This window comes from Thamnophis elegans, chromosome 2 (genome assembly GCF_009769535.1).
Source record: "Thamnophis elegans isolate rThaEle1 chromosome 2, rThaEle1.pri, whole genome shotgun sequence".
NCBI classification, from domain to species: Eukaryota; Metazoa; Chordata; class Lepidosauria; order Squamata; family Colubridae; genus Thamnophis; species Thamnophis elegans.
Window position 1 is genome coordinate 94,163,037 of NC_045542.1, and position 21,713 is coordinate 94,184,749.

Sequence of the window (21,713 nt, forward strand, 5' to 3'; positions counted from 1 at the left end):
TGGCACACATAGCCATTTGTCAGGGCACACGAGGCGTTGCCCTGTCAGCTGGCCAGCGCACATGCACGCGCTGGCAAGCTGAGTTCAAACATTTTTAAAGCCATTTTTCACCCTCCCCAGGCTATAAAGCCTCTGGAGCCTGGGGAGGGTGAAAACAGCCTCCCCCAACCCCCCGGAGGCCCTTTGGAGGCTTGAGGAGCTTCCCGGTTGCTCATAGGGTTGTTTTTTGTCCTCCAAGCCTTCAGGAAAGCCTTCTGAGGGCTCCTGAATGCTCTGGAGGGCTAAAATTGGCCCTACAAGCAAACCGGAAGTGACTTCTGGTTTGCTTGTAGAGTCATTTTTTGCCCTCCAGAGGCTTCAGGGAAGCTCCTGAAGCATCTGAGGGGAGTGGGGGGGGGGGCTGTTTTCGCCCTCCCCAGGCTCCTGGGGAGGGCAAAAAAGCATTCAAAAATTGGGGGGGGTGCACCTGTCATGCGCGCATTGCATTATGGGTGTGACATGCCTGCGCACGACCCCCCTGCACTCCCCCACTTATGGCACATGAGCCAAAAAAGGTTTGCCATCGCTGCTCTATACTATTATAGACAAATAGCTGTCCATCTCTTCTTGAAAACCTCCACAATTTATTGAGGTAAGCTGTTCCACTGATTATTTGTTCTTACTATCAGGAAATTCCTTCTTAGTTGTACATTGGATCTCTCTTTAAAGGATCTCTCTCCCTTTTTTTACTTCTTGTCCTGGTACTTTAGAGAATAGGTTAATCCCTTCTTCTCCGTGAGAGCTCCTCAAGTACTGGAATACTGCTATCATATCATCCGTAGTCCTTTTCTTCATTATACTAGACATACCTAAGTCCCCTCAATCATTAATTGTACAGGTTAGCCTCCAGTCCCTTGATCATCTTCGTTGCTCTTCTCTGCACTCTTTCTAAGGTCTCAGCATCTTTTTTGTATCATGGTGACCAGAACTGGATGCTATATTCCAAGCATGGTGTCGCCAGTGCAGTATAAAGTGGTACTATCACTTTATGTGATCTTGAAATTATCCCTCTGTTGATGCAGCCTAGGATTTTTTTTAATAAATATTTTTTATTTCCATTTTCATAACATACACTCACATGTATACTATACATAGCCAGTATCATATAGTATTAAATAATAATTACATCAGTTCCTCTTGTCAACAATGCCCAGAAAAATAAAAACCAATTATAGCTCTTCTGCTCTCTATACACCTCTTTCTTTTACCTCTCTCCAACTTTCTATCTTCCCTCCATCATCCTTTGCTACTCTACTTCCCCTTCCTTTCTCCTTCTCCTCTCTCTACTTTCCACTCCTCCTTATCCTCATCCTCCTCATCTTCCCCCCTTACCCTCTCTCCTATCCCTCTCTTCCCATCTTCCTTCTCCCTTCTGTTTCCCACTCCTCCTCTCATTGGTGTATTTCCGCTTCATGTCAATATGCTTAACATATCCTAGTTTTCAAGAAAATAATAATAATAATAATAGTAATGAAAATATAAGAGAAAACAGTATACTTGTAGAGTCAAATTACATTAAAATCTAACACGTCTCATCAAACCTGATATATATCCCTCCCCCCCCACCCTCCCCCCAACCCCCCAGCCTCCCCCCCCCGACTTCCCAGAACCCGTACTTGGTATAGATTTTTAACAAAAACAGTCTAAAATATATTGGAAAAAAGAATAAAAAAAATTGATAACATCTTTACATTGAACTTAGCTCCTCCTTGCTAAACTAACTTTAAACAATTTAAATCATTCCTGATCTTAAGCATAAGCTATTTGGAATTTCTTAGTCCCGTATTTATTTTGTATATAATCAATCCATTTTTTCCAGTCTCGTTTATATCTCTCGTTTGAGTGGTCCTTAAGATATGCAGATATTTTAGCCATCTCGGCTAAATTTGTGACTTTCAATGTCCATTCTTGAATTGTAGGCAAGTCTTCCTTCTTCCAGTGTTGCGCCACCAACAATCTTGCTGCAGTTATTAAGTGCAAAATCAAATTAATCTCTACAGCCTAGGATTGATTGACCTTTTTGGCAGCTCCAGTGCTTCATATTTAAGTGGTTGTCCACAAGGATACCTAGATTGTGATAGATTCACATACATAAGACAGGCAACTTCTAGTTTTGTAAATATAATTTGGTCTGCATGGTAGCAAGAAGTGATATAATATTTTATATAATTGTTATTATTCACTTGAGAGCTAATTATTTGTTGGGTCATAATTTTAGAGATATTTCTTTTCCTAAATGGAGAAACAGAATGACCACAAGTGGGCAAAAAAGAAGTGAGAGTGGGAGTGAATTCCAGCTTCCTGCTGGCTTCCCCACTGACTTTCTTTAAAGGAAGCTGGCAGTCACATGACCGTGGCTGACCGCTATGGCACAATGGGATGGAAGCACTGAAGCAGCCACAACTTTTCAACTTTTCAATCCCATAGAGTCACAATCTCAGATTTTGGATGCATTCTGTAGGTTATCCCATTTGAAATATGTTGATTCAAAAACTATTGCCCTTTTACATACTGTTTCACCCAAATAAAGAATAAAAACAATCAGACACATGAGGTTTGGTAGTATACTATTATTGATTAAGCATACCTGTGATCCAATATGGCTACTCAATTACCTTAGATGATCTGTATTTGTTATAATTATTGTAAATACACTGGAATTCTATAAGGTTCATTAAAGCAGGTAGCTTCTCTTGACTCAAGTATATTTCCTTTGACTGGTAGAAAAGTCACAATACATCGCCTGTGGATGAATATCTTTATAAAGTTATTGACATACTTGCAGAACACCATCAGGTAAGAAAGGAATTCCATGATTTTGGTAGTGTCTCTGAGGAGACCCTTATTGCTGCCCCAACCTAATTGTCACAAACAAGCTGAAATCATAATTCTGAATCCATCGTTTTCCTGCCTGGGAGCACTCTGTCTTTTCTGGTTGAAGTCTCAAGTTATTTGCTCTCATTCAGTGCTCTGATGCCTTTAGGCCCTCTTTCAGAAGATTATGAACTACAGTGCATAACTCTCAGTCTTGAAAAATTCTTCTTCAACTACCAAACCAAACTTGTAAACACTAAAACTTTTTTGTGAGTCATTCTTATCTCATATTCTACTGTACACAGATTTTCTGTGGTAAGAGAAATGTAGTTCCCAACAAGTATTAGAAAACTAATGTGGTGCAGTGTTTAAGGTATTGGATTAGGGACAAGGAGATCCCTATTCTAATCCACTTAGCCCATGGCTCACTTACTTACTGGGCGTCTAATGTCTATGGAGATTTTCAGTCATCCAGATCATGGTTGTCGCAAATGTACTTTTTTCAAGAGGTAACATTTTCTGGTTTCTCTTTGAAGACATTTTGCTTCTCACCTAAGAAGCTTCTTCACCTCTGAGCAGATGATGGGGAATGGAAGGATTTACATTCCTTGCAGACAGCTCAGAGGTGGTATTCACTTACCTTCACTACCAGTTCGCAAATGTGAGCATGCGCTCGCATACGCAGAGTGTCAAAAATGGGATGTGAGCCTCCCACTGCTGCCACTACCAGTTCACCCAAACCAAAAAGAACTGGCTAAATTGCACCACTGAGACAACTGGTCATTTGCATTCTTTTAGAGAGTTGTTGAGGTCACCTGGAGGTTTATCTGTGTCATCAGGATAGCCTGACTAGTGCAAATGGGTGTGGAGCCTTCTTGGAACTGTTAAAAGGACTATATTGTAGACTGAAGAGAAATGATGTTGTATTTTCCCCCTTAGTTGAGAGAGGGCTGTTCAGTTTTGACATAGACGGCTTCTTTGACCCCTCTCTACTTACTGAGGTAACCTTATGCCAGTTATTCTTTCTCTCTTATTGTCTCTCTCTTATTCTTTCTATCTCATTGGATTAAGAGCCTTGGTGGTTAGAATGCAGTATTGCAGGCTAACTCTACTCACAGCTAAGATCCTGACTGGCTCAAGGTTGATTCAGCCTTCCATCTTTCCAAGACCAATTGTTGGGGGTAATATGCTGTTTAGCACTATGAGCAGTACATAAATCCAAATACTATTGCTATTGTTGTTGCAGGGAAAAGTAAGAGGAAGGAGCAATATGGATAGTAGCAATAGTAATAACACTTAGACTTATATCCCGCTTTACAGTGCTGTACAGCCCTCTCTAAGCAGTTTTACAGTCAGCATATTCCCCCCAACAATCTGGGTCCTCATTTTACCCACCTCGGAAGGATGGAAGGCTGAGTCGACCTTGAGCCTGGTGGGATTTGAACTGCCAAATTGCAGTCAGCTGCCAGTCAGCAGAAGTAACCTGCAGTACTGCACCACCAAGGTTCTTGAGTTCCTGTACATAAAAGAGGAATATCAATCAATCAATCAATCTTAATACTGTTGTATGTTGAAGTAGACAGCCCCTATGTGTATATATTTATGAGGAAGGATAATGACACATGCAGCACTTTTCATCAGCTCTCTGATGTGGGCCAGGCTAAGAATCAAGGAATCAAGGAATCAAGGAAAGGGTTTTTTAATTGTTGTAGGGTATATTATAATGAATGCCTGACAAAAACCTTCACTGACCATTTTGAGGACAAAGAAGTCAAAGCAAGGTGTGTGGGTGTTTTGAGTTTCTTATGCTTTTTACTTTCCCAGTAGAGGTTAAGTACCTGGTTTTCCTCTCAAACCCTGTTCTCAAAGCCAGAGCTACATTTCTCAACACTTTTCTACAATTCCTTAAAGCAGGAATTATAATGACGCTGCACACGAGGGCTACATGCAGATCTTACTTTATAGGTTTTTGAATCACTTCAACCTGCAGCCTAACATGTTGGCTCAGAATTGGCCATGTGAGAAACAGCAGCAAGCAATATACATCTTGTGAACCACTATGGTTCTTTTTATATTTATCTCAAGTAATTTCAAGTAATTGAAATAAAAAATTGGGTGTTACTGGCCTAAAATATAAACCCGATGAATCAATTTCCTTGTCACAAAAGGTAGTGATTTTGTAGCAGCTTTCCTGCCTATGCCAGCACAGTGGCTCTTAACATCACATCTTCAGTTATTATGAGCCTATTTAGAACGCTGTAAAACATTTCAGTCTAACATTACATCCTAAGCACATTGTTTTTCCATGAATTGCACTTAAAATGGGCAATTGCTGCCTGTTTCTATCAGCAAAGAAGATGAAGGTTTTTCTTCTTCTTTTCTTATCATTGTTTTCTTTTGGAGCATATCAGTACCACATCAGTTCCTTATTTCTTTATTCCTTGTGAGTAGCTGACTTTGAACAGATTATTTTGTCTCTCCCCATCTGTTTGGCTGCTTCGTAGGAGCCTTCTATGTGCAGATTGGGAATACTCCCCCTCCCCTTCTCTTTCAGTGAGGAAAGGCTCACATTCAGAGAGGATTTATTCTGTCTGTCACATGCTAAACTTATTTCCTTGGTAGCTGTAATCTTCCCACAGTTTGGGTAGTTTCTGCATGCAGCTGTGAGGAAAAGGAAAGGGATTGTTAGTCATCTTGTGGGTGAGGATTCTGATTATTTTTATTTATTTATTAAAATTATTTTTATTACCCCTTTATTATTTTTATAAATAACTCAATGTGGTAAGCATACAGTGCATAATAATCCTTTCTCCTCCCATTTTTCCCACAACAACCACCCTGTGAGACAGAGTGGTTGGCCCAAAGTCACCCTGCCGGCTATCATGCCTAAGGTGGAACTAGAACTCAATATCTCCTAGTTTCTAGCATAACACCTGAGCCACTAGGCTTCTTAGGGAGCAGTCTGTTGTAACCCGTAGTCATTGTTAAGAGGTGAGAGGCTCCTTTGCAGTTTAATTTACTTAAACTGCATACACAGAATTGTCTCTTTATTGTTCTTTGAAACAGCATCTCAACACTTGTGATGCAATCTATTGTTTCTGTTTGATAGGTTAAGGCATTGTTTGCAAATGGAACATAGATAAGCTTACTACAGCAAACTATAAAGCATACACTGACAATATCCCATACCGTCAGCGTATTGCATGTGGCCCAGGTAGTAGGAAATAAAATCTCTTTAGCATGTAGAAATGATCTTCATTCTAGTAGAGTAATTTCTGGTTCCAATAGCAGCACACTGGTTTTAGTGAATTGGGCTTTAGCAAGATTTATGTAACTTCAGAGACACGCCCCCCCCTTCTAAAGGTAGATTTAGCACAGAGGTGGGTTTCAAATCCTGACGCTAATGGTTCGATTGTGCTCGTGCGTATGCATGACACTTTTGTGCATGCGCAGAAGTGTCTGGGTGAGTAGGTGGAGCCTCCTGCTACCACCACTACCAGTTCAGCTGATCTGGGCCGAACCGGGAGCAACCCACCTCTGTTTTAGCAACTGTCATCTTATCACCCCTCTGTTTGGCATGTGCGCTGGCCGCTTGCATCCCAGTTTTGACTTGGGCCACCGCTGGGGTCTCTCAAGAAGAGGTTTCCCTTGGCTTCACCCCCTTCTGTTCCTTTGTTGGTTGCCAACATCCCAAAACTGCCAAACTCCTGGTTTGGTCCAGGTAGGCTGCCACCTGGAGAGCTGATTTAATGTCAACTGTCCAGTTGGCAAATCCAGAAAAAGAAACTCCTTGAACATTATTTACCAAGAGTATAAAACTTTACTGAATAAACCACATAGGCCCAGAAGAAGAAAATCAGCTTTGAACTTCCGTAGTGAACGGAATGAACACATAGTTCATTCCCTGTTTCTCCACGGGTCACCCACAGTCCATTATGTCCCGCAATCACTTCTGTTCATTTTATTATGGAAACCAGCTGGCCATGCTGACACATCTGCTTGGGCTGTCCTTGAGGTGGGAGCGATGTCTCATGGCAACCGACAATGCTTGAGTGCCATTCCCCCCCACCCTTGCATTCCATTCCATTCCCCTCCCCTCCCCTTTCTTTGCCAAGTTGCAAACAAAGTGGAATATAAAAGTGCGAGTCAGTTCTGACAGTAGATAAATACCAATCAAAAAATTGGTATGAGATCCTTTGGTTGAAAAAATGTCACTAGAGAAGCTTCCCTGGAGAATAGTAATTATCTTTTTGGTACTAGTTGAAGGCCTTTTGGGTCCCTTTTGATTGTCCAAGTTCTCTCAATTGTTTATTGCACCTGGATTTAAATGATTAATACTGTATTATCATTTTATTATTTTTATTACTCTGCTGCACTTCATTATTGTAGGAAGTATTTAAGAATGAGTTTTCACAGTGCTTGTTACTTTACTGTTTTAATATGGGCGAACTTGGGAGTTTTATGCTGAAGAACCATAAATAAAAAATGCTAAATAAAAGTAAAGAGTATCAGCAAGTTCAAGCAATTTACTTTGGAAATCCTAAAGGTGCTCTTTTGAAGAGGCAACTGGACTTTCTGGTTTTTCTTTGAAGACAATTGGCTTATCATCCAAGAAGCTTCTTAGATGAGAAGTGAAACATCTTCAAAGAAAAATCAGAAAGTCCAGTTGCCTCTTCAACAAAGCACCTTTGGGGCAACCATGACACGGAAGACTAAAAATGTCCATAGACATTTACTCATCATTGAAAATATGAAAATAATTTGGCATACGAATGTGAGTTGCAAAAATGCATATGATTACTTGGTGGCATCCAAAAGATACAGCAAATGACATTATTTAGCTGCTTTCTAGTGGTCATCCTCAATTTGCACCCGAGATATACTGTTCCTAATTTTAATATAATTCCATTAAGTAGCCGAGGTGGCGCAGTGGTTAAATGCAGCACTGCAGGCTACTGCTAGATCAGCAGTTCAGCGGTTCAAATCTCACCGGCTCAGGGTTGACTCAGCCTTCCATCCTTCCGAGGTGGGTAAAATGAGGACCCGGATTGTTGGGGGCAATATGCTGACTCTCTGTAAACCACTTAGAGAGGGCTGAAAGCCCTATGAAGCGGTATATAAGTCTACTGCTATTGCTATTGCTATTGCTATCTACTGGTCTAAAATTTTAGTTATGATCACCTCAGCATCTTGAATCTCCTTTCTATATCACACTGATGGAGCAACAGTAACAATATAAAAAGAATATATTTTCTGAGTATTTTTTATTAGCATACTTAAAATATGTGCCACATGAAATATTATTAACATTTTGCTCCGCAAAAAAATAATTTGTAATTCTAATGTATACAAAGTAGCTAAAAGCAAAATCATAGCCCCAGATGTCATCTGCCCTTTGTTGGTGGGGAAGACCTCCGATGCTAGATCCACAGCTCCACCACCTTGGAAGCCTTCACTGCCAATTCAGAATTTGAAAACCAGGAAATGACTGCTGGTAGAATACTTGAGATAAGTCATCATCCTCTTGACAAAGGAAGCATCCAAAAAATTGTGAGATCTTTTGTAAAGAAAAAGGACTTCATTGGAAAAGCTTCACTTTCAAAAAGATAAGTGCAGGGAAAGGAAGTGTGGGATTCTCCCAAGGACCCATCCTCTGAGGAGAGCTTTTTAATTTCTTTACTAATTGGGCATCTTTAGGGAATGAATTGAAACTGCCAGTAAATCTGCCAAGATTAATATGCCACATTAGGTTTTTACTCCTTAGGTATAGAAGAAAAGAGTTTAATATGGAATATATACACACCTCTCTTCTATACTCTCTTCCAACACTGAAAATATCTTCCAATAGAAGATGTAGAAACAAAATTAATTACCATTAAAATTAAAACCAATGATTAAAACAATTAATAGTTAAAAACCTAACAATGGATTTGTGATTTTAAATATATCCTTAAAGATTGGAAGCCGGCATACTCCACACAGGAGAAGGCCTTTTCTAGGTATCCAACATCAAGCTTCAGGGAATCTTCAGAAGGGCCTATCCTGATGGTCTCGGTAATTGAGCAGATCCATAGAGAGCCTGTATATACAGTCAGAATTTTTCCCCAGCTTCCACATCTGGTCTCTTCAACTTTGTCCTGTTTCTTGACTGCCTATCCCCCCCAGCTCCCAGCTCTTTTGAATCTTGGATATGGTCTCAGTTGTTTTATTACTCCTAGATGTGACTTAGGCTTGATAAAAATGTCTAGTTTATAAATGAGACCGAAACCAAAATCTGAAAACTTGAATAATCAATGCTTTTCAGATTCTCTGCATTTTTGTAACTGAATATATCAAGCAAATCCAAATGTATGCTTTTGAATCTTGAAGTTTGGTTCTTCGTCTGATGAAAATATAGTTGATTGCAATCTTCCCAGGTTTAGTCATTTGAAATTTTCACTGAGTTCAGTGAGGCATAAGTTCAAGTAATTGAGCATGGGATTGCATTGCAAGGCTTGTGTTCAACTCTGGTGTGGATTTTGAAGGGTTTTGTGAGCCAAAACCATCTTATATTGAAAATGAAGCAAAGCATAGAAGACGGCTGAAATGAGGTACACTGCACTTGAGCAGAGTGATATATTGAACTCCGGTTGAACTTAATGCAATTAGCATACCTAATTAAATGCTGATGGAACTTGGGCATGATGCGTTTTTGTTAGTTGATTTCCATAGTCATCCCATTCCAGGAAGAATGAACCAGAGATCAGCATTAAATAATAGCAGATGGAAAATCTGAGCAAACAACAGTCAGGACGGCCTTTTGCACATCTAATTTCTGAACCAAAGTAGACAAAGATCCTGATCTTTCTAAAGCTGGCGGAATTGAATTTTTTTTAAAAAAAAACTAAATGTCTGTATGGAGAGTGTAGAAACCATTTTTATGTGGATGTTACCATTTAGAAAAATTACTATTGTAACTGAAATGTCCATTTGATAGAAAGTCAATACATTCAACCACTGTTTTGACAGAAATACTAGAAAAGTTGAGAAATAGAGTCTAAGCAGAGATCCAAAGAATGTAAAATAAACCACATTTCAGCACCCAGAGGCACCCATTTTACAGAAAAGAGACGTAAGTAAAAGATGTATTCACAATTCTAATTCCTTAATAGAATGGCCAAAGCTACAAAAAATTTCTAAATACACACAAATTCGGCTAGCAAAAGTTGATAACAAATTGCTGCCCTCCAAAAAAAAACAACCCTCTTCACAAAGATAATATACTAACATTGACCTCCTATAGATAACATACTAGTGTTTCACTGAGGTCTTTTTTCAGCTGTGTGCGCAAATCTTTCAAAACAAATCTTTTGGAACAGAGAGTACCCCTTTTGACTTGTTAAAGTGGCTGTGACTTTTTCCCCCCTGCTCACATAATTGCTTCAAAAGCCGATCCCAGCAGGGGAGGTGGGGCCTGACGTCACAACAACACTTGGAGCTCCAGGATTGCTGTCGATATCTCTATAAACTGTCCCATAGAGACAGTGATAGAGAAGGGCACATCCTGCTGATCTCAGGGACATCGCAAAGTCCTTTTTTCCGGCCACAGAGAAACAGGCATTGAAGCTCTAGAAGGTTGGGACAGGCCCTAAATGGAAGAAAGCAGGAGAGAGAGTGTGTCAAAATGGTGAGATAAATTTAACTATTAGAGAAGAGAACACCCAAAAAGACTTAGAGTAAAATTAAAACTGAAGATAGAAGAAAGCAAGCAGTGAATTAAGCCTGGATTAATATTAGTGTGTTATCTTTCTTTTTTTCATGTCAATTTTTTTTAATGGATGGAATTTTTACAAATGCCTCTTACTTTTAAAATTGGACTGGTCTTTTTTTTCCTCCTTCTATTTTCCCCCATTTTTTGTATTTGTGGATCAAGAATCTCTTTCTTTTCAATGCCTGGCTGGATTATACCTTTTAAGCATTTTTTTCTCTTCTCAATTTCGGAACTTAAAGAGAGGGGTAAAAGCAAAGGAAAAAGAAGTAACACTGCCACCTAGAGGCTGGAGGCTTGGAAATATATTATATTTCAAGGCTCTTGATTTTGTTTATTGAAAGGGACAATGGGAAGAGCACGGTTTGTTTATACAGGTGCTCTTCTGGAGTACTATCAGTAGCTGGACTGGAGTAAAGAGAAAACCTTGACTTGAAAGATTACACTGAATCTGTTTGAAACATAGTAAAAGCCTTGGATGTTTTAGTGGCAGTGTTTACAACTTGGAAAAGTGGTGCAACATGAAGAAGAAAAGGAATTAACATTGCAAATAATTATGCTAGAAATTCAAAAATTACAAGTAAGTACAGAAAACATTGAAAAGAGATTGGAGATTATACAGCAAAGAACAGAAAGAATGGAGGGAAGAGTTGAGAATATTTACAAAACTATGATGAAATTTGAAGATAGAGTTCAAAAAATTGAAGGAAAATATGAGCAAAGTGATAAGAAAATTTCTGACATTGACAGCAAACTGAGCGTGGAGGGAAATGATAGGAGTGGAATATTGAAAGAAGAGGTTGATTAACTGGAACTTTATCTCAGACTTCAAAATATGGAAGGGAGGAAATCTGGAAGAAACAAAGATAAATTTTTTGGCAGAAGCACCAGTGATAACTAAAGGCAAGCTGATAGAAGGAAAAGATTTCAAGTTTTTATAAGATATGCAATGAACAACAAGTTGCTAAGAGGAGTCCACATAAGACTTTTCAAGAAAACAATTAGAATACAAATTCTACAAATGGCAAGAGATATAGGACTGCACTACTACTGGAAGGATACAGGATGATGAAATGAAATGTAATAATAAAAATTAAGTTAAACTTAGTTAAATTTTGAGTATTATGTATAAGACAAAGTAATAATAGCTATAGTCAAATAAATGATTAACAATGATAATAATGCATAATATGGAATTCTACATAAATTGTAAGTGAGGACTATGGAGATGATGTTGAAAAGATGTTATAAAAGATAAGCAATTTTATATAGAATAGAATATAAAGATGTAATACTACTGGATGTTTTCAGGGTGATGTAATGAAATGCCATAATATAAATTTATTTTAAATTTAGAATATTTCACATAAAAAGGATGTAATAATAGCTATAGTCAATGAATGTTTAATAATCATAATAATTGTATACATATATATTAGATTGATGATATGAGACTATGTAAATTACAAGTGAAGACTATTGTGAGGAGGCACAAAAGCTTGGTAACCAATTGACAGATTGTAGGAAATTGGAGGATAGTTTTTATACTTTGTGTGTGTCTATGTTTGTTTGTTTTATGATTGTTTTAAAATAAAAACTTTTATTTTTTTTAAAAAAGATCCCAACCGTCTCTGCATATGTGCACCTGCACAGCCACATGAAGAGCTAACCCAGAGCAACTTCCAAAGTAGCCAAGAGAACTTGAAGAAAGGTGTGCAATTATAAGTAAGAGGGAAACTTGATTTTTTTTTTCTTTTTTAAAAAAATCTTTTATTTCATTTTCCTTTTCCTTTATACAATCACTTAAATACTGTGCAGTTAAAAAAAAGAAACAATAAACAACTCATAACACTTCTATCCTACATACACCCTTCCTTCTACCCTTCCAACTTTCATTTCTCCCTTCCAACAATCCCCTCTTCTACTTCCCCTCCCCCTCAGCCATTCCTTTCTCCCCTTCCCACCATCTCACCCTCCTTACATTCCCTTCTCACTCCCTCTTAATTCCTCCCTCTTCTTTCCCTCTACACCTCGCTTCGGTGTATTTCTAGTATTCATTGGTCTATTTGTTTTGTACTAAAACAAAAGAAAAATAAAAGGAGAAGAAAGAAGAAAAGAAAAAAAGAAAAGAAAAAAAGAAGCAACAGTATCCAAGTGCATTCATTGTTCTGAAAATTGAGTCTATATTTCCACCCTCCCCCCCACCCACCCCCTGAACCCCCCTCCCTGACCCCCTTCTGACTTCCCAGATCCCATTCCCGGCATCGTTCTTTATCAAGCAAAGTCTGGAGTATATTGAAACCAAATAGATTAGAAGTTACAAAATAATAAAAAATAAAAAAAAATAAAGAGCAAAAAAGAAAAAAATAATAAAAATAAAAAAAGGGGGGAACCCCCCCCCAAGAAAGAGAAGTCAATAAACTCTCTAACATTAAACTCAGCTTCTCATTATTTTTAAAATCTTAAACAATGTCTTTACCCGCTTCCGCATATAAATTTTATACCTCCCATCCTGCCTTTACCCGTGTCCGCATATATATTTTATCCTCATCCATTGCTCCTCTCATATTTACTCCACCCTCGTGTAGACTCTCCAGATAATCTTTCTTAACCTTGTATTCAAATAACAATTTATACAAAAATCAGCTTACATTCTGGATCAAGGTAATCTAATTGAACTTTCACTACCCTTCCATCTACCCCACGCCACCCGACTCCATTCATCCCAAACCACAATCCAAGAAAACTACGATCTCCGCTCTCCTCGCCCCAAAGAATAGATCATGCGCAGTTTAAATTAAGATTCAAACAAGTCTTATATAAGTCCCATACAATATATGTCCAAATTCAGCACCGCTTCTTTCAGTCTCAATATCTCTTCATCGGTATACAGCTTTGTCATTTTATACCAGACAGGAGTCCTGAAATTTTATTCAGATTAAAAATTTAAGAAGTATTTTAAAGGCATAGCTGGATCTTTATTCTTTACTCTTCTGCCCTTCCGGAAGGGGAAAGCAACACCCTCCGCCTTGTAGCCACGTGTCCCGCTGCTTATCTTCTCCTTCTCCTTGTCTTTCTCCAAGTCCGGGTGAATCAGGAAGTCCTGCCTTCAGAGTTTTGTAGTAAAAATCTCGGGCTTCGCAAACAGAATTGAGATGATATTTTTGGTTCTCAAATGTGACTGTGATACCAGATGGCACTTCCCATTTATATTGTATCTGAGAATCTCTGAGTTTTTCAGTTAAGAAAGTGTAGTCTCTCCTTGCTCTTAATATTTGAGATGGTATTTCTTTAAAAACAATCAAGTCCTGTCCATCGATTCGCAGCCTGTTATTGTAGAATTTCTGTATTATTGCATTTCTGGATTCTCTTGTGGTGAAATATATAATTATGTCCCTCGGAAGCTGTCGTTGTTTTGCTACACACGAGTTCTGGCGATAAATTTTTTGAATCTGCCAATCAAAGTTAAATCCCGGACTTCCCACCGAACGTCTGAAAGCCTCAAAAAAGGTCTGTTTCAAATTCTACTGTTCCTTTTCACGCAATCCTCTGACTCTTATTGCAAACGCAGTCTTATTGTAATTTATCATAACGAGTTGTTTTTGAGCATTTTCAACTTCCTGTTGTAACGTTTGAATTTTAGATGTCAAATTAGAATTAGCTTTTTCCAAAAGTTCCAATTTGTCCTCCATTTCAGAAACATAGTCTGTCATAACAGTCATAACTCCGATCATATCTTCCCTTGTTTGAGCAATCTTGGCATCCAGTTTATCATATAAGTCCGATAAAAGTTGTTTAATTTCCTGTCTGAACTCTTTAAGGGTTTCAAAAAGAAATTCTTGTGTTAAGAGATCTCCAGTAGAGGGCGTGGGAGGCAAGGGCAGCGATTTTGTAACAATTTCTTGAGATGTATTATTAAAGAAACGCTTAGACTGCTTCGATTTGGGAGCCATTATAAAAAACGCACAAACAAACAAGCAAACAAACAAAGTCTCTGCTCCCCTCGGTTTTAAATGGGATACTATTTATAGACTTTTAACAGTTAATAAGGAGAAGTCTTCAGGAGAATAGAGCTGATTGAGTGTGTCATATATCAAACGCAGAAGCTATAAAATCGCCATCTTGTAACGCAGCTGGATAAGAAAGCCTTTTACAAAATTGAAGCTGGTATTTTGAATAGTAATAAGAAAAAAATTTATGACTTCAAGTTAATATTTGGTTTTGAAGCCATTTCAAAATTTATCTGCCTGCAGTTAATAAAACTCTATTGCCTGAATATGCAGCTTTAAGTAAAGAGGCTGAGTTCCCCTTTTATTTTGAAGTTTAAGGCTTGGCAAAACTTTCAGTGAGTAAACATTGTAACAAGACCGTTCAGCAGATTCATCACCATTTAACTTCCAGATAAGCAAAGTTAATGAAGGAGTAAAATTCTTGTAGAAATGAAACTAATTAAAAAGCTTCTGCTGGCCTATTGTGAAACCAAAACATATGATAAGCAATCTCTTTTGTTTTGAATTCTTGTGAGAATTAACAAAAAGTGTTCATTATTACTGGAGAAACCAGCCTGCTCGGCGCCATTTTAAAAGCCTCTAAGTAAATAATTTTTCGGAGGAGAAAAAGAAAAGAAGCTAAAATGTTGATAAACAATTATTGTCCACGGAAATGGATTCAGCTCGTGATAAGATTAAATCAAACAAAACTTTGAACTGAGTGGGGGAGACCTACTTTGTCCTGCACAAGGCAGTTTGAAATTCCAAGCACGGACAGCCGTTCTGCCTTGGGCTAGCCCCCCTTTCCCTGCAAGCACAAAAGCTGCAAAAATCGAAGAGCATTTGCCAGCAAAACAATTTCTTCTTTCCTTCTTGCCTGAAGGATAAGAAAACCTGATAAGACGTCAGATGGAAGATCCTCTAAACAGGTACGTAGCCAGGAATTCGGAGACAGCTGATTTTTTTGCTGCCACCACCAGCAGGCTCCTCCCAGGAAGTCTGAATTTTTGTTTTTCTTATGTTGCTCAAACTCTGTCCTTACATTTCTGGAACCAGGCCCAGTTTAGGGCGTTACGATGCCATCAATATTACCCATTCCCCACCATCAAAAACAGATTGAAAATGACCTGCAATCATTTAAACTTCTGACTTGGAGAACAAAGGATGACATTCCCCCATTTCTTTGAGCTGATCTGAATCCTGGAATAATAAAAATTGCCTTCACACAAGAAAGCAATTTGAAGGGAATTGAAATAAATTTCCTGCAACCCTTTTTTTTTCTGTTTTACGTGTCCTATGTGCAAGCCAATTCTACATTTCAAATTATATACATGCTTATGCACTTTTGGAAGCATGTCTTCTGAATAAAACCCTAGGCCCTTAGAACTACATTAGCTAGTCTCTTTGCATTCTGAAAAGTTTATTTATTATAGTTATGAGCAGAAGAGAGAGATTTTTTTAAAACTAAGCCTAGATTTCTTTGACAGATTCTGATGGATGCAGTGTGATAGTTTAATACAGGTAGTCCTCAGCTTAGGGTAACAACTGAGCCCAACATTCCTGCTGTTAAGCGAGACATTTGTTAAGTGAATTTAGCCCAATTTTATGACCTTCCTTGCCACAATTGTTAAGTGAATCATTGCCGTTTTTAAGTTAGTAACACGATCTGGTTTCTCCCTTGACTTTTCTTTTCAGAAGGTTGCAAAAGGTGATCACATGACCCCAGGACACTGCAACTGTCATAAATATGAATGAGTTGCCAAGTATCTGAATTTTGATCACAGACCATGGGGATGCTGCAGTGGTTGTAAGTGTGAAAAACAGAGATAACTCACTTTTTAAAAGTGCTGTTGTAACTTTGAATGGTTACTTAATGAACTGTTGTAAGTTGAGGACTACTTGTATTATAAGACCTGGTAAAAAAGCTGGGAGATGAGGATGAAGGAACATTTGTCTTTATTTCAAAGATGCTCTGAGTTTGCAAATGCAGTCAGTGTTTCTGCATGTGCTTTTTAATCCTGTTGTCCTTATAACTGAGAATAAATCTCATTGGATTCAACTGGACTCACATCAGAATAAGCATATGTGAGACTATAGTGTACAAACATCAATTTATATAAACATTTTATAGGGGGGAGAAAGACATTTGTGGTTTGGTAATGGCTAAAAAACCTGAGGAAGGTGGAAGGAACTCACTCTGGGCTATATAGTAAACTTATTACTTAATTCTCTGTTAAGAGGTTGCAATGTTATTCAGGTAGCTCTTGTTTAGCAATCAGTTGGGATTGGCGTTATTAAGCAAAGCAGCCATCAAGTTAGAAATCATGTAACTATGACTGTGCTTTTCTTCCCGCCACTATCCTGCCCTTTGGAATGCTAACTGACACTGGGATAATTAGCAAAAAGGGAATGAATGTTTGTATTTACATTCATTGGAGGGGATGGATTTACAAGACAGTAAGCAGGCATACAATGGAGAGTACATTGGGCTACTTGTGTAACATGCTCACAACTTCCAACCCTGAGCAAACTCAGAGCAGCTGGCTCCATGCATTGTTTTTGATGCCTATTCCAGTGTGTGTCTTCTTATTCTCTTATAAACCCCTCCTCTACAATCTCTCTGCTCTGCATCATCATCACCATCATGTTCTGTGTTAAGCACGTTGGGCTTAAGAACAAAATTTGATGGAAAAGCTGGCAAAAGACTTATTAATTCTGAGAGTGAACCAGATCAGGCTTGGGACTGTGGAGAAAGGAAAACCAGAAAAGATCCACTGCAATAGGGCAGAGTTTTGCAGTGCTGTTACCTGATTTGTTTTAAGCCCATCCCTTCCTCTCTCCTAATCACATGACTACAATATGTTGGATTTACTCTGGTTCCCCACATGTTTCTTTCCTTGTTCAGTTATTTCCTATGCTTATTTCGGGGGAGGCATTCAGAGATGTTTTAATACATGCAAAAATAAAGTTCCATGCTCTTGATGCAAGACAGCAATGAGGTAACCACGGCCAAATTTCTGATTCTGAAATGTTGACATGTGTTCATGTAAGTTTCATTTTGTGCCTGTTCCCCCTTGAGAAATACTTTGTGAACTGCAGAAATCACTTTTAGCAGAGTTGTAGAAAGTAAGCACTCATCCACACACTCTCCTAGAGAATGAAATATTTGGGGGAATATTAAAAAGGCAGGATAGAATATTTCCCCTAAAGGATAAATGGGGAAAAATTGTAAGGGAGGCAGAAATCAGCACCAGTCTCCCTGCCCCAACCAGAAACTGAGGAGGCTAGCATTTAGAAATGTGGATTTGGTAATCCATACAGAAATACTGGCTCAGAGAGAAACTCCAGATAAGCAATTAGGCAAGACAGGAATTATCCAGACAAACACCTAGGATTTGCATTTCCTCTTCTGCTTATACATCCAGCCATGACCTCGTAGGAATCTAACAACAGCCATTAGAATATTGAAGGGCATATTCTTACACAGGAACAGGAAGCTCAAATACAAAGCCCAAATAAGGTATAAAACCCCACCCACTCTCAACTCCATTTTGTCAGCTGTCCCAGAACCACACCTGCTGGTGGTTCTGCTTCATCAATAACCAACTTTCTTTCCCATCAGCTTCCATTTTATTCTTGGATTGGAACTGGACCTGGAATTTTTCTTCCAACACAGTCCAGGATGAGATGAAGCTGAAACTAGATTTATAATAAATACATGTCTGCTGATGAAAATAGCTATTATGTTTCTAAAGGCATATATGATCATCCTAAGAGAATAATAATTAACAATGAAAAGAATGATAAAAATTGTCCATTGGTACAAAGGCAAGTTACTCTTAAAGTTGACCTGCCTCTGGCTTCTTTTTCAAGCTCAGGATTTATTCCTCTTTTTTCGTTATCTTGGCACTTTTGATTGACAAATTGCTGTGGCCAAATAAACAGTATACTGACACAAGGCACATCATTACACATTTGTTCAGAGTTAAAACCTAAGTAATTTCCTACTGGAACAACTATGGGAAGAAAAATAATATTCTATTTTTTATCTAACATTAAGATGCATCTTTAAAATGAAATTTATTTATTCTGGCTTGCCAGAAATGCAGAAATAACCAGGCATGTCCCCAATATCAAATTCTTAGCTTTGATAGCTATCATAGTTATTGTATCTAGGTCATCCTCTCATCAATAACAAATTTTTCTTCCCACAATGATGACATTGTTATAAATAGCCCTTATTTCTCCCTCCAACATTCTTCACAACAGTAAAATGGAGGTTGGCAAGCCTCCATTCCATTTGTAATGCTACAGTTGGCAAGCTGCCGTGTATCGAAAGTTAAAGCAAAGTAGAACAGTGGTCAAAGAATTGAGTTCATTCTTTGCTGTTTCCATAGGGCATTTGGTTTTGGGAAACTGTGCTACAAGAAAATCAATAGGACATCTTCTGTTAATACAACATGAATGTGACTTTATGAACCAGTATAACAATCAATCAGCAGTTCTAGATTGATTCCTCAAACTCTGATTTGAAGTGTGTTCTTTACATCCAAGATAATAATTGACAAACCTATATCCTTTTTTCCCTTTTCCTTTTTTTAAAAAAGTGAAATAATGATCATCACAATACTTCTGCAAAGATTGTAACATTTCTTCTTCTCTAAGGTTCTCCCTGATTGTCTATGGGTGTCTTTTTAATGTTTTTATTCTGCTGTCATTACCACTAAACCCCTTTGAGAGTTCAGAAAGCTTTTCAGTCGCTAAGGTGAGATGACTGAAGTGAACATGGAGAAGATAAAGCATAACATGGGATATAAAATAACATAGATTAACTGGCATAGGCGCCAAGGATCAAATGGACTTTAATTAAAGAATGTAAATAAGGTTCAGGTTCATTCATTCCTACAAATTATTTGTATCCTATTAATACCACCCTACTTTGGTCGTAACGTTATTCTTAACTCTTACCTTCCTGACTGTGGTTTGGAGTTGATTTGAACTTCTACCTGCCCCCCCAAAGTTCTTTCTCTTGCTGCTGAAATAAAACCTGGCAGGGAGATGTCTAATGTTGCCCATCCTTTAATTGGTAGGTTTGCCATCCAAACATCGCAGCTTCTAATTCAAAGTGAATAAATTAGAACCAAAAGTTACATTTTCATTTATTGATCCTGAATGAACTGCAAGTATCTCAGCTACTGCTCTGTTTTTGCTGCATTCATGCTAGGGAGCAGTTGTGGGTTGCCAATTTTTTTTTACTACCGGTTCGGGTGCGCTCACGCAGAAGTTTCAGAGTGGGCGGGTGGAGCCTCCCACCGCCGTTATTACCAGGTCACCCAATCCAGGCTGAACCAGGAGCAACTCACCCCTGCTAGGGAGTCTAAACAAGTTACAGCATTGTACATTGCTTTGATCTTGAAAAGTTAGGTAGGGTTGATTCTAGATAATACTCAGGTGGCAAACCATACAGAAACCACAGAGCTGTAGACTAGTGTAGGAAATAGGGGGGGAAATCCTTTCTGGAATAAAATAGTGGCAAATTCTTTTCTATTGCTGCTAAAGACATAGCATGAATTGATATGTGTGGGCCAGAACTTAGCAGAAAGGCTTAACTGTATGGCCTAATGCACACAAATGTCTTGATCATATCATGATACACACATATCTGTCCTGGCATCTGAGTAGATTAAAGGCTCTGTGTTCTAAGTAAGAATATCAATATTAGAGTTTGTTGTGATCATTTAGAAAGATTTGGATATATTTTCCCATGTGCATATACAGAGATCGTTTACATTTTAACCATGGGTTATCTGAAAATTTAACAGATTAACAGAGTTTGAAGGGACCATGTAGATCATCTAGTTCAACCCCCCTCCAATCAGGAGAATCTACATCATTTCCAACAAATGGCAGTCCAATCGCTTCCTGAAAGCCTCCAGTGATGACACTCCCACAACCTTTGAAGGTAAGTTGTTCCATTGGTTGAATGTTCTCATTGTCAGAAAATTTCTTCTTATTTCTAGGTTGAATCTCCCTTTGGTTAGTTTCTAGCCATTATTCCTTGTCTGGCCTTTAAGTGCCTTGGAAAATAGCTTGATACTTTCCAATCTGTGGCAGACTCTCAAATATTGGAACACTGCTATCATGTCTCCCCTGGTCCTTCTCTTGCCCAAAACTGAGCCTTCTGAATGTGAAACAGACTTCCTACCACTGTACCTCAGTCAATTTCCTCTCATCTGGCAAGGCTGAAATATAGTCAAAACTGGATAGGTTAGCACTTCTTGTATTACAAAGTTGTTCAAGAAAAATGCTGGCTCAACCAGTCACCCATTCATATTGCAACGGGAAGCTGGATAAAACCACAGATACAAAATCACACTTGAGTTACCAGTTGATCCCCGGTGGCCACAATAAATAAAAGTATCCCTCTGGAATAGCTTTATAATATCAATAAGCATCTGTTTGTCAGATTCTCCATTCCACCTGACTTATAAAAACATTTATAATTTTTTCCCTGAAAAATTAATCAGTAAGTAGTTTGCTGCAAATAAAACACCATCTTCCATCATTGTATTTGTTTCCAAAAGCCTAAATGCAGTTTGTTTTCATGTTTTCTCCATGATCCCTTTTCATAAGATGTCTATTAAACATAATTTATAAATAAATCAAATAAATATATTTTTCTTTTGTAATGGCAATTACATTATTTGCTTTATAGGTATTATTAAAATTGTTCAATTGCACGGTAGAAGGACAGATACTGTTAGAAGCAAGCATTGGTGGTAAGTGGTCTTCATTTTAAAATATTTATTATCACTTGAGGTTATAATGGGTTGAGGATGACTCATGCCCCTCTGGACATCTGAGGGGGTCTAGGAATTTTTAATCCTTTTAAAATGCTAAATAAAGTCTGTTTTATATTACCTGTGCCCTGTTGCTTCTTTCTTGCACTTCTTGCACAGAATACTTCTTTAGTAAAGGATGGCATCTATATACAGGTAAGTCAAGGACTTATGACAATGACTGGTCATAAGCCCAACATTTCTATTATCAAATGAGACATTTGTAAGGGAGTTTTGTCCCATTTTATGACTTTTCTTGGTTCAGTTGTTAAGTGAATCACTGCC